The sequence below is a fragment of the Aphis gossypii genome, chromosome 3 (genome assembly GCF_020184175.1).
Source record: "Aphis gossypii isolate Hap1 chromosome 3, ASM2018417v2, whole genome shotgun sequence".
In the NCBI taxonomy this organism is placed as follows: domain Eukaryota; kingdom Metazoa; phylum Arthropoda; class Insecta; order Hemiptera; family Aphididae; genus Aphis; species Aphis gossypii.
Genome location: NC_065532.1, coordinates 49,026,984 through 49,045,744, shown reverse-complemented (window position 1 = coordinate 49,045,744; position 18,761 = coordinate 49,026,984). Strand labels below are relative to the sequence as shown.

Genomic DNA, 18,761 nt, shown 5'->3' with positions numbered 1-18,761 from the left:
GCAATAAACAGCATGATTTTAAATTAAAAAATTAAAAATATATTTATCAAGACCATCTACATTAAATTAAAAATATAATAATTAGATAATATATTATTCACCTATGGAATTGAATAGATTTTAATTTACTTTCCTTGTTCCAACTCTTTGTACATTTAAAGGCCGAACATGACAAAACCATTTTTATATGGAAATTAACTTAAAGTCTCAATTACCTTATATAATTAATAAAATGTAAAACATGTTATTAGTAAATACACAAAACAAAAATAGTGAATACTATGCATGAGATAAGTGTAGGTATTAGATTTTCTAATAGTAGTCTAATATTTCTAATAGTTAGCCACAACATCAGAAAACAATGCCTTTATTATGATAATTATTTTTATTTATTTCTATTATATGAAATTTTTTACCACCCTTAAACATTTTTTAAAACTATATACGAATGACATCTATTTTATTTTATGTTATTTTTATTATGATTAATCTCTTATAGATACTTCAAATGTATATTTTATACCTATAATTTAAAATATTTGGTGTATTATTTTATTAAATATTATTATGATATAAAAGTAGTTACAAATTATTAAACGAATATTTTATATAATATATATTATAAATACCTATGTCAAAAAAAGTGTTACATAATTAAGTTGATACAAAGGTACATAATACAATTTAAAAAAAATGTATTTAGTTGGTACGGGGCTTTTTTTTTCAAGATTCATTATAATAAAATTATTAAAATTATATTTTTAATATTAATTTCATTAAATAATATAAATTATAATATGGTATCGCGTGATGAGTATTATACTATTTATACTACAGCGTGGGCAATTTTGTTTTTAATAAAAATGTTGTTCAGAGTTTTTATTTTTATATTTTGTAAATATAAGTTTGAAGTACACATAAAAACAAAAATTTTGATACCAAAGTTAACGTAATACGATAATTTATCCCAGAGTTGTGTCAAGTTAAAATGTGTAGTCTTTCAATGTTATTGGTATGGAAGTTCAATTTCTTGCCATACAGGAGTGGGGGTAACGAAAAATACGTCGGCCCGTTTTTACATCATACTATCATAGTCCGCGCTCCAGTATATTCTTATCTATCTCGGTGTATTGAGCATCGACGTATTCCCGCTATAGCAGTGATGTAAAATACTAAATTTACAATCACTTCTCCAAAACAGAAAATTAATGTTTAATAGCTGGACGGTGTCTGGGACATTGGAGAACTGTGCCGACAATATATCAGATCTTTTCCGAATGTACGAATGCATGATCTATGAAGAATTCTTTATAGATCTCAGTACGAATGTACCGTGTAAATTGCAAACCTCGATCTATCATTGTTCAGGCTCAAGCGTGGACTGGTAAAAAAGGGCAAGGGATGCTATATAATTTAAAGGTCAAATAACAAAAATGTTTGGGGAAAATTTAAAATATGTAGATTATTTATAATGTATTATAATATTTTATTTTGTTTTAGAAAAATATTGAAAATACATAAAAACGTAAATAGGTACCAAGTTACAACAAACAAAATTGTACAATATTAGATTAGATATTATTATTATTATTATTATTATACTATACATCACGTTTAAAATCACAAGTTTAAATACTATTATTGCGTTTTCAATAACGCAGATGACACGTCAGACACTAATTTTTCACTCGTGTACGACATGCATTAACAGTACTACATTGTAATGTTTAGATTCTGCTGCAGTGTTATCGAATGACAAGTACCTGCATGATAATAATTATACAGACCGCTCTTTACCACACCATCACCTTGCTGCGGTATCAACCACGGTAGATTATTATACCTAGTTACAGGTGATCTATAATCTACCGCGGTGTCAACGGTCATTTCCAATGCTATGCGTCCGTCTGTGTCAAAGACGATTGCCGAGTCAGTTCCGCGTATGACCTTCGTCGAATTACGGCTCCGTCGCTTTTATACGCGTCGGCGACTTTCTCGGATTTTTATACGACTTGTACGTTGTGCTTAGCGGTTGTCGGCCCATCGTATCTCTCGACGATTTCGATAAATCACGTCTTTGTACGATCGAAACACTTGTGTCGCGCGCCTTTGTCCGATTTCGACCGTTTACCGTCTCGATCGGTATAATATCGTTCGACCGTTTTTGGTGTGGCGTGTCCGTTACGCATCGTACGTCATTCGTAAAGTGCTAAGAAAATAGGCCGGCTGATGATTTACCCGCGTGGGTACGTCATCACTTGCGGGACCACTGTCGCTGTCAAATGTCAATAATTGTCAACCCTCAATTGGTCTACGGTCTTCGCTTAACCTCAAACCGGAGTTCAATAGTCAGTTCGTCACCGAGAAAGGAATCGCATAAATAGGTACTGTTTAATGTTTATTAATTGTACTCTTATAACTTATTAGTTATTATTATTATTAATATCGTTGCTGTTATACATGTAATGCTCTATCAATATTATGATAACAAATATTATTCGCTAACAATGCCAACTATTACCTAATAAGTACCTATCTATAATATCGTAATAATTTAGCATGCGTGCTTTGCCACACGTTCCCATACGCATGTATCAGATAGGTATACATAGGTATGACGTATGGTTCCATTTTTTCTAAATTAACTTTCCTTTTTATTTGCTCGATTTTTATACGATTTTGGTGGTGTAGTTAATAGTTATAGAGGCAGGTCGCTTTATTTGTAGGAGCCTCTTAATTAAATAATATGTATTATAGTTATCGCTATAGTGGTAGGGTCATCTGTTTATGTACCTATAATACGTCGAAGAGAAAAGTTATTTTTAAAGAAATAAATAAAATCACTAATCATCAGTCTATACGTCTGACGTCCAGTAGCGGCTCGTGAGTTAATATTCTGGGAAGACTTAAAATTATTTAACATATTAAATTACAATACTACATACAACAACGAATAAGAAAAACTTTTTTAATTGATAAACTAATTATATTACAGTATTACATATTTAGTTAACCACTAGTTAATAAAAAGTCTATTATTTTGTTTTTTTGCATTTTTAAAATAATTACAAATAATATAATAAATATCAGATAGAAGATAGTATGCCTGTAGAAAACGGGTTATAATTTAAAAATACGTTCAATTATGAAGACGACAATATAACTACGGTACGGCAATATTATTGTCGTGAACCCAGTTTCATTAGCGTCTATAATACGCAGCTTATTCTCCCTGGCCCCCTCCGGCCCTCCGTCAAACCAGCCGTACCATTTTATATAATATTGTTATAATTGAAACTGTCGGGCGGCAGTTTCACTGTAACGGCAACCGTCACTGTCGTCGAATTGTCGAAAAAATTAAAATAGCATTTCTATTAAAATAACTATTTATAGGTTTTAGACTTTGTGGCTTTTAATTTATAATAATAAACAAAACGATATAAATTATATAATATATTTTCAATTCAAATAAAAATATTTTTATGCATTTTTATTTTAATTAATTATTATTTATAAGTAACTGGTTTTTTTCAAGGGGGAGACGCAGTCTCGAAGTCTCCCCTTACGACTCGCCCCTGCTAACGTCTAACCTTAGGTCCGTTTGACATGGACGCGTATCGCACGCGACGTGTAGTATGCGACGTATCGTACGCTTGCGTTTTTAGTTTACATTATTTAAGTTTATACGCGCTATATCGGCGAGCGAAACACGCCTTCGTCGGAGTAAGGTCCGGTAAGGATATGTGGAAATAGACTCTGTAGGTAGGTACTAAATACGCGTAGCCCGTACGTACTGGGTATAAACATTTTTCGTGTTTTCTGTAAGGAACGTGTGCCTTGACCGTCGAGTATGTAATCATGGTGCATTGTAGCTGTTACTCGGCTAACTGCATCAAGAAGTAATTAAAAATATTATGAAAATATGAGTTGGACTATCGTTGAGGGTCTAGACTCTAGACAAACAGCACGTTACTTAAAAATTTTCCTTGTTTATTGATAAAATAATATATTGTTATTTGCACAAATAATTTTTTTTCTGGTGAGAAGTGGTCACTCATCAGTGTTTCCAGACTAAGTATATTAGGTATCAGTGTAAACCAACCACAAGTAGTTTAATTAAATAATAATAATTGTAGGTATTACCATTGATTATACATAGTATAATAGTACATGTATAATCAATAGTATTACGTATATTAAAACTCGGGTCCCGACAACTTGTGTACATCATGACGAATGTTCAGTGTTTGATAATATTATATTTTGTAGAGTATAACAATTATAAAAGTCATAATGTTGTCATTTTCAGTGAATATTAAAAGTGACAGGGGTTTTTAAAAAATCTAAATTTTAAAATAAATAATATTATTAATTGATAGTTTATTTTTAAGATAACAATACCAAATTATAGTATTTCTGGATGATAGGCGATAACGGCAACAGATGGCGTTACCGTTATCGTTTGAGAAGTAATTCAATGAAATAGTTTTGATATTTGTAATTAATGTTATTAAATAGTAATACTCACTAAAACTAAATAAAATAAGTAATAATAATACTCTTATTACAGTTTGTAATTATGCATACAGTGTATACATTATTTCATTATAAATAAAAATATCACATACTGACATAACTATAATAACTAATAACATGTATAATATATAATTTGTAGTTTTAACTTCAATACAATTTTTAGTAGATACCTTCTCAGGGGCGCCCGCAGAGAGGGGCCAGTGGGTGCTATTGCACCCACTGAGATTTTTTAATATACAAAAAAATAATTATATTATATTATAATATATTCAATTTTTTTCTGATTTTTTTTCTAAAAACCAATAATCACGTAAGGTAAATTTTCACAGAATAATATTATGTCCTTATGTCTTATGACGATATTTAGTATATTCTTATACACTGTGTCACTGTGTATGGTATAATTATTATTATATCTACTATCTAGACTATATATTTATATTTAGATGTCAGAACAAAATATACGGGAATTACCACGCTCGATAATCGAGAATATTCGAAAACAAGTAACACTCTCCTCTACTATTTGATTCATAATTTTCATAATTTTTTGCATTAAATTTTGAGTTATGTTTATATAATAAAGTAAATTTATGTAAAATATGTAACATGCATTTCAATTTGCACCCACTGAGCTGATTTTCTGCGGGCGCCCCTGTACCTTCTTCTAAAATAATTCAATTTAAGCTTAAAAAAATAATACAAGTGTGTTATAAAAATGTGTACTAGAAAATATGTTTACCGGGTGTAATTATTAATACTATAATTTACCGAAAATCGCGACTAGACCACTTTTCATTTCACTATACAGAAAAATAATATTTTTTTATGTGTATGAAACAAATAAATAAACAACAATTATAATAAAAAACGCTGGATAAAAACTTAATAAAAAAAAAGCAGTTGGCTGTTGAATATAAAATTAAATATATTAGGTATAAAAATAGTTTTTATATGATTAGATACAATTTTAGACCTGTATTTTATAGAAATGATTAAATAATAAGGTCAAAATCACTCAAATAAAAGTTAAAAATAATATGCGTAGGTAGGTAGTTTATATTTAACAGAGTTTAAGACAGGATAAATTTATTGGAATTATTTAATTTGTCACTAGCAACACCGTGTAAAATTACTTATAATTATAAATATAAAGATAATATAAAACGGATAACCCTATATAAATCCACAATTTTTATATAATTTTCGTCAACAGATTCAATAAATCCGTATTTCACAGAGGTAAAGCATACTTTTTATTAGGTATTTACTTTTTAACACGCACATGTTGATTCACGAAAAATTGTCATTTTATTTTTAATTTTGCATCGTTGTAACAGAAATAAAATATTTATTTTGATTGGATATAACTGTAGATAGTTTATTTGATGTTTGGTCAATAGAACCGATATATATAAGCTAAATTCCTTTCAAAATTCAAACGGTGACACATTATAATGTCAATAAGAAAATTCTTAATGTAGTTGAGCCAGTTGAGGATAGCTTGTTAAAGATATACATTTGAAAATAAAAAGTATTTGAGTATTAGTAATTAATTCTGGATTACAACATTTATGTTTTAACTTTTTTAAACACTATTTTGTAATTTTTCTAACATGTGATAATATAAAAATTGTTTATACACAAATATATGTGTATGTGTACGTGAATTATAATAATAATAATAATAATAAACTATTAGGTAATATAAAAACAATCTCTCCAAATGATCATTTAGATTTAATTTTCCAGTACCTAGTTATTATCATTATGACATTACATTATGTGAGCGTTTAGAACGAATTTTCTGAACAAAAAAATGTCCTGAGAGATATTTTAAAATTAATGACTAATGCATTTTTCGATTTATCCAAATTAATGTTTTGTAAACCCATTCAATTTTATTTATTTGAAATTATTCTTGTTATTTTCTATAGATTGAATATGAGTAAGTGACCTCTTTTATTAAGTTCCTCCATCTCCGCCCACACCACTAAAGGTTAGGCGAGGCCATTCACTATCCACCTATACATCGTGATCTATAGAAGTTATGTCACTGGTATAAATTTTTTCTATTACTAAACAAACATTTTACTAGTCATAGCAGTTATTTAAGTTACGTTCGGGTTATTTTTTGTGTTTGTTATCATTGTTGAAATAGCTATGAAATTTCCGGTAAGCTTTGGGTTTAGAAATTTATTAAATTTTTTAACAATAAAATGATTTTTTTATAAATTCTGTAGCATTATTATTGTAAGTCTTAGTAGCTATTTGAAAATAGACTGTATATTATATCATGCGAGTTGTAGTAAAATAAGTGTTGAACTGTATTATTATTAAAAAGTTGTCATCATTGTTTTATATATATATATTTTTTTTAAATAAAAGCAATTAAATTTTGAAAATAAGTTTTATTGTTATCTATAATATACTATGATACAAACACTTCATGACTATAAATCCTACAAATAACACAAAAAAAAAACTATTATGAACCTAATGTGCTAAATCTGTCTTAAATTTTATTCTCATTTATACATTAATAACATATTATTAAGCGTAGTCGAAAATTATTAACCGCTGTTGCGTGTGTTATACATTTATATACTTTAGTATTGTAGATAGTTTGTTTCAGAATTCTGAAAACAAAAAGCGATCAGTAAGGCAATAAAAAAAATAGTAGGAACCCGGAATACTGCAGGCATTTGGCTTTTAAGCTACCGGTGAGATGAGGGAATATAATATATTTTCTCGAAACGACGGATTCTCGTCTAAATGACGTGCGTCTTCGGATAACGTAATGAATAATGACTATGCAAGTATAAAACGGTATTAAAACGGAGCGAAATTAAAACGCTCGTTACGCGGCGGCGGGTCGTTTATTAAAGTGTAATATAATATATAACACGCCGAGTGTGGAATTCCGTGTACGATTTGCATAATATTGCGAGCATACAGTCCAAACACGCGGTTGAGGATGGAAAAATAAATTGAAATTTATACGAACCGAGTGACAACATTGCGACAATAAGTATAAAATGTATGCGGTTTCGACTGGGTGGAAATTTATCGTGTCCGAAAAATGTTAAAATTCGTTCATAATAATATATTTTGAGTGTGAATTTGAATTATATTTACTATAGCTGTGTTTTGCATTTACATTTACATGAGGATAAGTAGAATTTAAAGTCTGATGGAATTTTTACAGTGCTGAGACCGACAATCTATGTAATACGTAATAGGTTAGGTAGTAGGTTAGATATAATACCGTTGTTGGATTTCGACGAAAAAAATATAATGTATTTATATTTTTATATTATCATATACTTAAAAGAAGTTTTTTATAAGCTTAAAATATTATTAAATTTTACTAAAGCGGAGATGTATATAATTATTGATATTTTTATATGTCAATTACTTTAATTATATGAATTGTAACGTGAAACATTTCAGATGAGCTTTGAAATAAGATATATATATATCATATATGTATATTGTATATATTTAAATTGAATATTACAAAAAAAAGTAAATAAAAACTGTTAGTTAGGTAGTGTCATTTAGATTAATTTATATTCGGAAGCAATGATAAATCATACGGTTTTTTTTATTCAATCAATTTGTGGAGATAAAATGCCTTATTATTGCTAAAAATATTTATAGAAAAAAACATATACTTGTCATATTGTACAATCATCATTAATATAATGCATCTATTGATCTGCTAAAGATCTATATTATACATTTAAACGTTTACCCTTAATAATTTTAAGAAGCAAGTACGACGTATGTATTTGTTAAGTGACAGAATAGTGTATGGACTTTTCGATTTATATTTTAGCAAGTATTTGTTGTCAATGTACAGTAACTTATAATCGTTTAGTTTTTACTTTACGAATATGAGTAATCGACATTTGTTATACACTATTACAACTAATCGCATTATGTATATGTATTGTGTTGGATAGAGTATGTATTTATAAAATAAGTACTTTTAGATAATACATTCTCCTGTATTTTTTATCTTTATGTTATTAATCGAAGTGTTGTAGCTATCTGCGGATATAAAAGATCATACATACAATATAACTATATAATACAATATACTCGGTACTTTGGAGAATGGTTTATATTACTTTACGCAGTTGAAATATAATTTATTTTATTATGAATTAAGTACAGGGTTCACGTCTTTGTTAACAGAATAGTTAAACTGCCTGCATGCATTATATATAGTTTTACGCATGGCATTTAGAACTCTCGTCACGCATCAATATACTTACCTACCACTTATATACAATATAAGGGTGCCACTGCTAGAGTGGACTATCAAAGAATGATAGTGTCTTGCCGTTATATTTGTATAGTTATTGTTATATTATTATGTTATAAGACAGGCCGTGGTGTGAATAATTTTGTGCCAAATTAAATTGCGTAATACGTTTAAAATAATTATGATACATTCAGGTTAGTTGTAAATATACCTCACACTCACGAACCGTTGACGTCCATAGATCAATAGATTTTTAGTATTTCATTTTTTCTCGGATCTTTTCTATTATTTACTGAATTGCTGCATATTAACAGCTCAAGTGCTATAAATTTATACTATTTATAAAATATAACGGTTAGTTATGTGGTGGATAAAGTATAGAAATTGGGTAGTTAATGAAAACGCATCTACTTGTATTTTGATTATTTAAAAATATTTCGGTAACTATAATATCGGTTGTATCCTATTTTAGGTTAGGTATATGGTATATGGTTAGGTATATAGGCGTATGTATAGCGGTCCCCTCAGTTTGATTATGGCTACGCGAGGTACGATAGAGTGTTATAGTAGTAACAAACGATACGGGTTCGGATGGTAATGCATAAAAATAACAAGAAACGATGGTGGCAAGAGGAAAAGGAAAAAAAAGAGATCGCCGGTATCCAAATATAAGAGTTGTTAAAGGAAATTGTTTACGCGAGAGAAAAATAGGACTTGGGCCGGATTCTCCACTTGGCCCACAACATCGTCCACCCGACTTATGGTAGTGAGTAGGTGGAGAGCTGAGGGACTGCAGATAGAGTGAGTTAACTAATGGTCGGAGTATAAAATACACACACACACACACACACACACACAATCTCTCTTTCTCTTTCCGTCCGTTATCATTGGAGGCGCTCGCGCGAACCTTCATTAGCTTTATGGACATTTGGCCTGTGCACACCCGGTCCCTCGACTATTTGTTCCGTTCACCTTCAAAACACTAGCGCCGCCGCTGACGACCCTTATCAATCACGAAGGTTTTATCGTTTCACGTATATACTGGTGGTGGTGGTGGTGCTACGTTTTTTTTTTGGTTTTTTCTCTTTTACACGAGTTTCTCTCGTTTTTATTTATCTTCGGTTTTTCAAGATTTATTTTTGGAAAAAGAACCCAAAAGCTGAATCAGTCTGGCACCCACCACTCCACGCACATTATTTGACCAGTGAAACGAAAAGGTATAAAACAAAACACCTAGCCGCAAAGCTTTAATTAAATTCAATGCGCGGAACGCCAAAATCCGGGGTGGCATATTTTCAACACACCATCTGATCCTTTTAATTAAATTAAACCTTTTTTTTTAGTTTTAATCTCGTTCATCTGCGCTTTAATAACCTTATTATGAACTGAAATTGCGCAAGATTTTTATAACAACAATTAAGTACTAATATGGGAAAATCACATAATATTAACAAGCATTTGTTGATTTATATATAGTTAAAATCATTTACGTTTTTTAATCATTATAAATTTATATATTTCTAATTTAAATTTTTTTCATTGTTGTTTTTAAACAACAACGATAACGATGGTTAACCTAATTTTATTTGTTTTATGTGGATGTTGAGTATTCGAAATAGTAATAAAACAGTTATTAACAATGTTTTTGATAAGATCACGCGTTTTACCATGAAAATATCTAGGTATGTTATATTATAATACATGATATCTAATTTATTGTGTATAATATGATACTTATAAAATCATAGCATTTGATCTATAATAAAAAAGACATTGCGTACAACGCACTGCATCTGAACGATTTTTTTTTGGCTCATAAAAACGATTTTAGTTCTTTGACGATGTGTGTAGGTATACAAGTTCGGAGTATGACAATAAAACGATCGTAGATAGAACAATGGGTTTTTTGTCGTAAAGTTTTATATCTGCGCTATAGGATGATGAAATTAAAATATTACGAAATAGAAGTTTTAGGACGTATATATAAAATTATATATTATGTTTGTATAAGTACATTACCTACATTTATATGCATATATTGTATATGACAAATATAAACATAAAAGTTATATTATAACAACATATGATAACATTTTAAAATAACTAATACCTAATTTTCATGTATGCGTTTTTGAGAAAAATTAATTCAACATTCGTAGGTATTAATCATATAATAACGATGCATAAATATTAAAAGTCCAATAGTAGTAAGGTAGTATAAGTGTATAATTATAATTATGTTTTAAAAATACATTATAAATATTAACTGCCAAAATAGACTCGTTTCAGTCTATTCAGGGTGATACTTCGTATACAACACTTTATCATTGAATTTATTATTAATATTCTCATTATCGTGACCTACCTCTATTTAATGACGAGGTGCATCGAAACCTATTATACAGCAAAACGAATTTGCCGGATTTTCGTATATTGACAACACGATTTTTCAACATTAGATTACGTTTGTTACATATACGACGTGACTGTTCTTAACAAACAAGTAGCTTAGTTGGTGTACGTATCAGCTTTTATTAATGTAATTTATTGTAACTATATAACTGTAATTGATTTGGCTGAATAAATAAATAAATAATAAAATATTTATCTTTAAAAAACAATAAGAATTTCAAATTTCAATCTAAAGAGTAAAAATAACCTGGTAAAGTAGTTTTTAAAAGTATTTTTAGGATAATATGTAAACCTTCTCATAACTTATCCTTAATTCAGCCAATAATATAGTATATTTTTATTTTTTGTCAGTGTTTATAAAATATGATATTATAGGTATAATATACTATGCGAAAATGTAAGGATTTATTTTTAATAAATTTATATTTATTTAAATAATCTAGAACCATATTTAATTTCATTTTGTATTCGATCATACCTAATATATTTTGATTCGTGTCTTGAATAAAGCGCTGCCAACTAAGTTTTTTGTACATTAATTAATTTAGTGGCTAGACAGACACAAAATTAAATTTCCACTGAATAATAATATTATTATTTCAAAATTTCTTGTATGCACATCACTATGGCAACGACCTGTAATAAACGTGAGGTAAATACAATTAACCATGAAAATAATGTCATGGGCGTATATTGTTTCCTGTTTTTACTTCCGAAACAGTAACGATATAAAACTATTAATATTAAATTACAACAATTTATAACATTGACTTCGTAATTTTCAACATAGTTTTACAATTAATGCAATAATTAAACATAGTTTTGAGAGCTCCGACTTTGTCTGATCAACTAAAAACTCTTAGCACTAGTTTGAAATAAATCAGTCAAAGTCATGATGGTTGTGTCAACATCACACGGTCTTCACGAAAAAGAATTTGAATTTTAAGAATTTTTAAGGAAATTTTAAATCGATAAAATACAATTTATCGAAATGTTGGAGCTTTTTTTTCAAAAACGCTTATACTACCTATTAAAATAATGTTTGGCTCGATCATAAGGAATTAAAAAATGTTTTACTTTTTTAGAACATTTTTTTTTTAATATATTGTTATTTTTCAAGTCATATTATTCTGACAGCCATAACATTGATTAAAAAAGTAGTCTTGAAATCTGGTCGAGGAGTCAGTTTAGTAAATATACCAATAATTTTCTATTTCCTCTACATCCGCTACAAATCGATTATGTCGATCAAATACGATATTTTACCATAGCACCTCGCATAATGTTAAATTATATTATGAAACGCACAATGTGTAAAATATAATAACTTCTACTCTATTTTATAATATCTACGCGTACACATTCTACCACTAGTGTACCATATTATACTGTACAGTAGATAAGAATATAAAATATCGAGCGGCTTTTTCCCGAGGGGACACGGATTACTTTCATATACCACTGACTACCATGGTCTTGGCTTTCGAAGAAATGAGTAGGGCGAAAAGCAACGGCGGTGGCAGCGGTGTTTTTATGCTCCGAGACGAGCGTATGTCTCGTCGTCTGACTTTACGGCGGCAATCCCTTGGGAATATTTTCACGATAGACTTACCGGGCTGACGGGGACGACGGTGGCTCGTTCAAAATGTTTTTATTATGTGTTTCTGTCGGAGAGACGGTTTGTTTATCCTCGGAAACGAGTGCTTCGAAGACGGTGAGGTGAGTGAGAGCGGGTGAGGAGTTCGTATGAGGAGGTTAAAACAACTTTGTCGAAAACAGCTATTATTTTATTGGATTTCGCGTATGCACGCACACACATACACTCACACACACTCATACATACATATACATACGAGTTTTCGATCAGTTTCTCACTATACATCGCTTTGGTGACAAGGCGGGGGCGTTTTGACGACGACGCTAAGTCTAAAAATGCTGAAAAATATAATAGGAAACGTAAAAGAAATTCAAAAATACACATACAACGGTTTTATCACACAGCTTTTATATTTTTGATAAAAAAATACACGTTTGAGATACTCGCATTATTTAGTGATGTTTATTACCATAGTTGGTTATGCATTTTACAGTTTCCCATTTTATTTTACCTGTTGTAAACTTTTATTTTACAATATATATTGCTTTGTCGTTCCAGAACTATTAACAGTTTACTATAGACCCTCCAAAATGCCTATACATAGTATATGGTTATAGTATGATATTTTATTATTCCAATTCTTTAATTTATAAATTTTTAAATTGCTTTGTGTATACAAATTTTAAATTGTAAATAGATTTTGTTTTATAGGTTAGGTTTATTTATGATTTTATAGATACATTTAAGATTCTTAATTTAATAAAACTATAATATGTTTACCTATATAGTATTATAGTAGCAGATAGGTATAAATAAATTGTATTTTATTAAATTTGATATTGTTAAAATATTATCTAATTATATTGCATGACTTCATATACATGCAAACTTTAAGTTTATAATAATAAAGTTTAAACTTGGAACAGTATACACGTCAAAAATATAAGTTATTATAAATTAATTAACTTTGCCTAAATATAATTATGGCAGTTAAATAAAATAATTATAATAGATTAAGCAGTTCGGAATTTGATTAAAGATTATCTGGAAAAATAAACTGAACAAAGTTTAAATAGGTATTCAACAGACGTTTCTCTACACACTCGTACATATTACATACATAAAAAAATAGTATATTTTTTTTGCATTAAATTTGGGTTCATTATATTAGATAATAAAGATAGGCATCACTCTACATTATGGTTAAACAATAAATAATATTAAGATGAAAACGTCACGTTAAATATAATAATCTGCGAATAGTCTGAAGCTGCCGAGAGCTGATGTTAATCGCCTTCGTTCGTTTATAGATTGCGCCCTTTTTATGTGCTTACACCAAACCATCGACCAAACCGTACGATATTAAACTTATTCGCGGAAATATTTTAATGGAACGTCTGTTCCGCGAAAATGAATAAATAAAGAGAAAGGAAACGTCTTCGCAGGAACGATTGCGCACAGCGGGACAAGGGTATGAGGAGAGAAAAAAAGAAGCTGAATGTTAATGTTATTCAGTTTTATAAAAATGGCACTAGTGCTGTGCCACCACCGCCGGCGAGCGACCGTGTAGTTTCAAATTGAACACGGTGGAAATGAACCGAGAAATCGGCAAATGAGTTTTGTCGCACAAACAGATTTGACGTTATAGCTATATATATATGTATGTATGTATATTATATAACTGCAGCATTAGCTGTCCTGCCCTTTTTTCTATACCGCCTTCTATTTGTCGTCTCTGAAGGGTTTTCTCAGGAAAGTACATCCGGAAGCGCAGGCGACGGCAGAAAATACTATTTTATACATTGCATCATTACGGTTGCTCCGAAACTGAAACAGACTAGCTGGCTAGCCGGTCGAGCTTGTGAGAGATCTATAATCGAAAGTGTGTAAAAAATTATTTTATAATTCATGATTATAGAATAGGTATTGATATGTATTTCGTATAATTTTACCAGATATTATTTTACAGATACTATTGTATTAATTTACGATATGATTATCAAATTAGAAATCGAGCACTTAAATTTGTCTGTTTTAGAAATGTCGAGTTTTAATTATTAATTAATTACGAAGAGTGCGGATAGTTTAATAATCATTAATAATGTATTTACTTTTAATAGTAATATTAATACATCGATGAGAATATAAAATTATTTAAATTGCATAATTAAAACGATTTAATTTTCTTTACTTTTATTGAGAGCAAAAAATTTGAAGTCTAAAGCACTAATTGGTTTAAAAAGAGACTTAATTTTTAAAATAATCGGAAATAACAAATTAAAACAGCGGTAAATGGGAGTATTGAATACGCAACACCTGTTTTCGACAAAATCGATATTGTTTTTTTTGTTATAGTTCAAAAGTAAAAATGCTTTGACTAGTTACTTATTACACGAATCGTTCGTTATTCTGACTTTAATAAAAACTATATTATGATTTATTATACAACCATCATATAATATTTGCGATGTTTTTGAAAAATATTAATTCATGTTATCGTATAACTAATAGAAAAACAAATAAATTATAAAATACCCTTAAAAATAGAATTGTTATTTCTACTTTTAATCGTTTTTCATATACAATAATTTATACAATTTAATTCAAATTCAATTTATTCATTACAGCAGTGACCTACTTAATGACACATTACAGTAGAGTTACTTTTCTTGTTTTTTTTTTTACTTATTTTTGTTGAAGTCTTACATATTTAATGATTATGTTATTATATAGATTTCTTAGACTTATGAAAGTATGGTGTTTTTAATAATTTATTGCTTTTAATATGAATTGTGATTTAAATAATGATTTCTTGTAATAATAACACAAAAAGGACTCTATAGTAAAACTTGTACATTTTTTCATTGTGAAAGCCACCTGCATCGTGTTATTCCTAAAGGGAAAATACATATACAACCATTTGTTTAGGTAGTTCAACTCTCGAGTTTTTTATTGTACGAAAATTTCTTATGACGATTGACATTTTTATAGAGACCATAGAAACTTTATTATCATCACAAAGTCTATACAGTGTGTATAAAATTAAAAAAAAAAAAAAAAAATGAAAATACACGTCGAATAAACGGTAGTAAATATTATTATTCGTCCGTGTGCACCAATAAAAAGTCTGATGTGGATGGTATTTTATCGTTTAAATGCATAAATTTAAGGTAATGCGCGTAAGTATAGTGCATATAGCTGGTTTATGAATTCGTCGCGTTTCTTATACTGCGTCAAAACATAATAAAAGTTTTTGGTTTTAAAACGATTGCATCTGTTGTCCAACTACAACGGAGACAGCGGAAATTCGATAAAATTCCCGGTCGTCCCGTTTTCCACTTTATTCTTATGGCGGCAAAAAAACTACCACCATCGCTATCCTTGTTGAAAACAAAATGGCCTTTTGTGAAAAGAGATAGGAAAAAAACATATACACATCGGGTCGAGCGAATAAAACGAATCATCAACGGATGGCGGTCGGTACGCGCTGGAGAAAATGCATCCTTGGGGACGATTTCCTCGGTCTGACGGCCGGACTGTTCGTCGACTGAGGTCATAATATAACGAGCATAAATATAGACATGATGACGATAGCTTGGTCGTTTGTGGCCGTTGGAGTAGCTGTTGTGTTTTTAGGCGTTCAAATATAATTGACAGGACAGTCGAAAATTTAACTTTGAAAATGTATTGTTAAAAATTAAATATAACAGCTGGTGGTCAATTCCACTCTGTATTTTTTATCAGGATGGGTTACAAAACTTGTCAGAAACTACTATTCTACCGTATTTCGGTGGCTGCGTGGGATTTGCGGTCAGCAGACAAAGTATGGTTACAGCGACAGCTGAAAATTATTGTGGAAATGAGTGAGCGTTGGAATTAAATGTTGTATTGTTTTACAAAGTTACATAATACTTAAATATACTCGTTGTTTACAGTAATATCATAAAATATTGCTGATTTGGTACTTTTAAAAATGATTACCGCTGTGGTACTATTTAACTTAAATTGTTAATAATATTTAACTTGTTTACAAAGTTGAAAATTATATGTACTTTACAAGTCGTATTATTAAATGTATCAATCAAAAATAATTTAGGATCGAAATATTTTTCAAATCGAAATTCAACGATGAATTAATAGTTGTTCCTTGTTATCAATGTACGAACGTCGAACATCCTGAGTATCAGTTAAAGGAGGGTTTATAAATTCCTCCTGAACATCTTGTTTTGAAAAAGTTATAATTTATATGAGGCAACTCCATTTGCTATTGATTCCGCCGGCTACTGTTTATAATACCTAAATCGATTATACAGTATTTTAAATGTTAAATAGTATTTATATTTTGCAATATTTTTTATTAATATTATTAATCGATTATACAGGTCTTAAAGTTAGATTTAATTGTGTATATACTTCTATAATAATTTATATCATATAGAAGCACTTTATACAACAAATTTAAAATATAAACAATAAGTATAATTTATTTTAAAAATAATATATTATTCAATATCATAATTAACTTAATACGATAGGTTGATATATTATTCAACAAAATCAAAGTACTCGCATTAATATTAAATCGGTTGAAGTTGATGTGGCCAAATCGTTAGACACCCAATCAAAAAAAAAAAAAAAATCGAGAAAGAAGTACCTAGTACCACCTAATTATAAGCGCCATGCGTTTGATTAGATTTCAGTGAAATAACCAAATTGTTGGTCTTTAGTTTCTGAGATATTTCAATTTATGCTTGTATATATATAGGTGGTTGGTAATGATCGGTATTTGATAAATTACTCCATCTCACTCATCCTAAGAAAACTACTTACTGTATGCATTTACGATCTCAGAATTTGAGTGTAGTGGAATAGTAGTTTTCCACTATATAGTAAATTTGTGGTTAGTGATAATGATAAGAAATCTTCGATGAACAAATCGCGTGCAAGTTAAATATCCAATTACTAAAATACTTTTCAGATTTTGGTCTACCTCCCTTCACTTATTGAAACACCATACTAATTCGTCTTGAAAATAAATAATTGCACTTTTTCTAATCTTGTAGACTTGCTTAAATATATACTCGTGTCACATATATTCAAAGGATATTTTTGATTGTGAAGTAAACTGTGATGATGCACGATGGCGTCAATCGTGTGCCAGTCGCGAGCGTCGTCTTATTTTAAAAACTATTAAAATAATAAAATATAGAAGGGACGATAAATATTGGTATTAACAATCATCATTATGATATTTTATTTTATGCTCCTGTATACTGTCGTAATGAAGTTTTTGAAATGTTTCTTTTAAAATTGCACGCCAACTACAGCAATCGATACTGTTACATTGTGACATAGCAAGTACCAAAAATTATCAAAATATTGTTATTTTATTGAAAAACCTAGTCATTTAGGTAAATCGAGTAAAATATTTTCCTAGCAACGTAGTATATCAATTATAGGGATAATATTTACAATTTAAATTTAAAAGTTGTACAGAAACAGTAAAAAAAAAAAAATTAAATAAAAATGCGGTTATTGTTATAGTTAAATAATATATATGGTTTTTAAGTAGGTACGCATTTTATCAACCATACGTTACCGTGATTATAAACCAAATCAAATTTTGTTTCACTGAGAGAATAAGACAGAGTTCAAAATTCCAAAATAAGTTAACTATCCTGTTTTTTTGGTAAGACTTGTCAGAATAGTTATTAATATCATAACTATAAACAATGAATATAATATACTTATCTTAAACTCGGATATCTATAAGTCATATGTGCAATGTGCATTTCACGTTTTCTATCCTCCGAAATTTTTTTTTTATTTACCTAAGTCACTGGCATTATGGTATGTGTTAAGCAAATGATACGTTATTTCTCAATCTTTTATGTGTGTTTATGTGAGTATGTGTTCAAATACTTGGAGGAGAAGAAACAATTT

The 18,761-nt window shown here is 29.2% G+C and overlaps 1 protein-coding gene across 1 annotated transcript in view; it reads left to right on the top strand.

The window, feature by feature from the left end:
- Positions 1–1,750: 1,750 nt before the first annotated feature.
- Positions 1,751–18,761, top strand: part of LOC126551409 (uncharacterized) — a 43,857-nt gene continuing 26,846 nt past the window's right edge. The window contains exon 1 of the transcript XR_007605307.1: positions 1,751–2,384. The gene's annotated coding sequence lies outside the window, so the exon portion shown is untranslated. The remainder of the gene's footprint in view (positions 2,385–18,761) is intronic.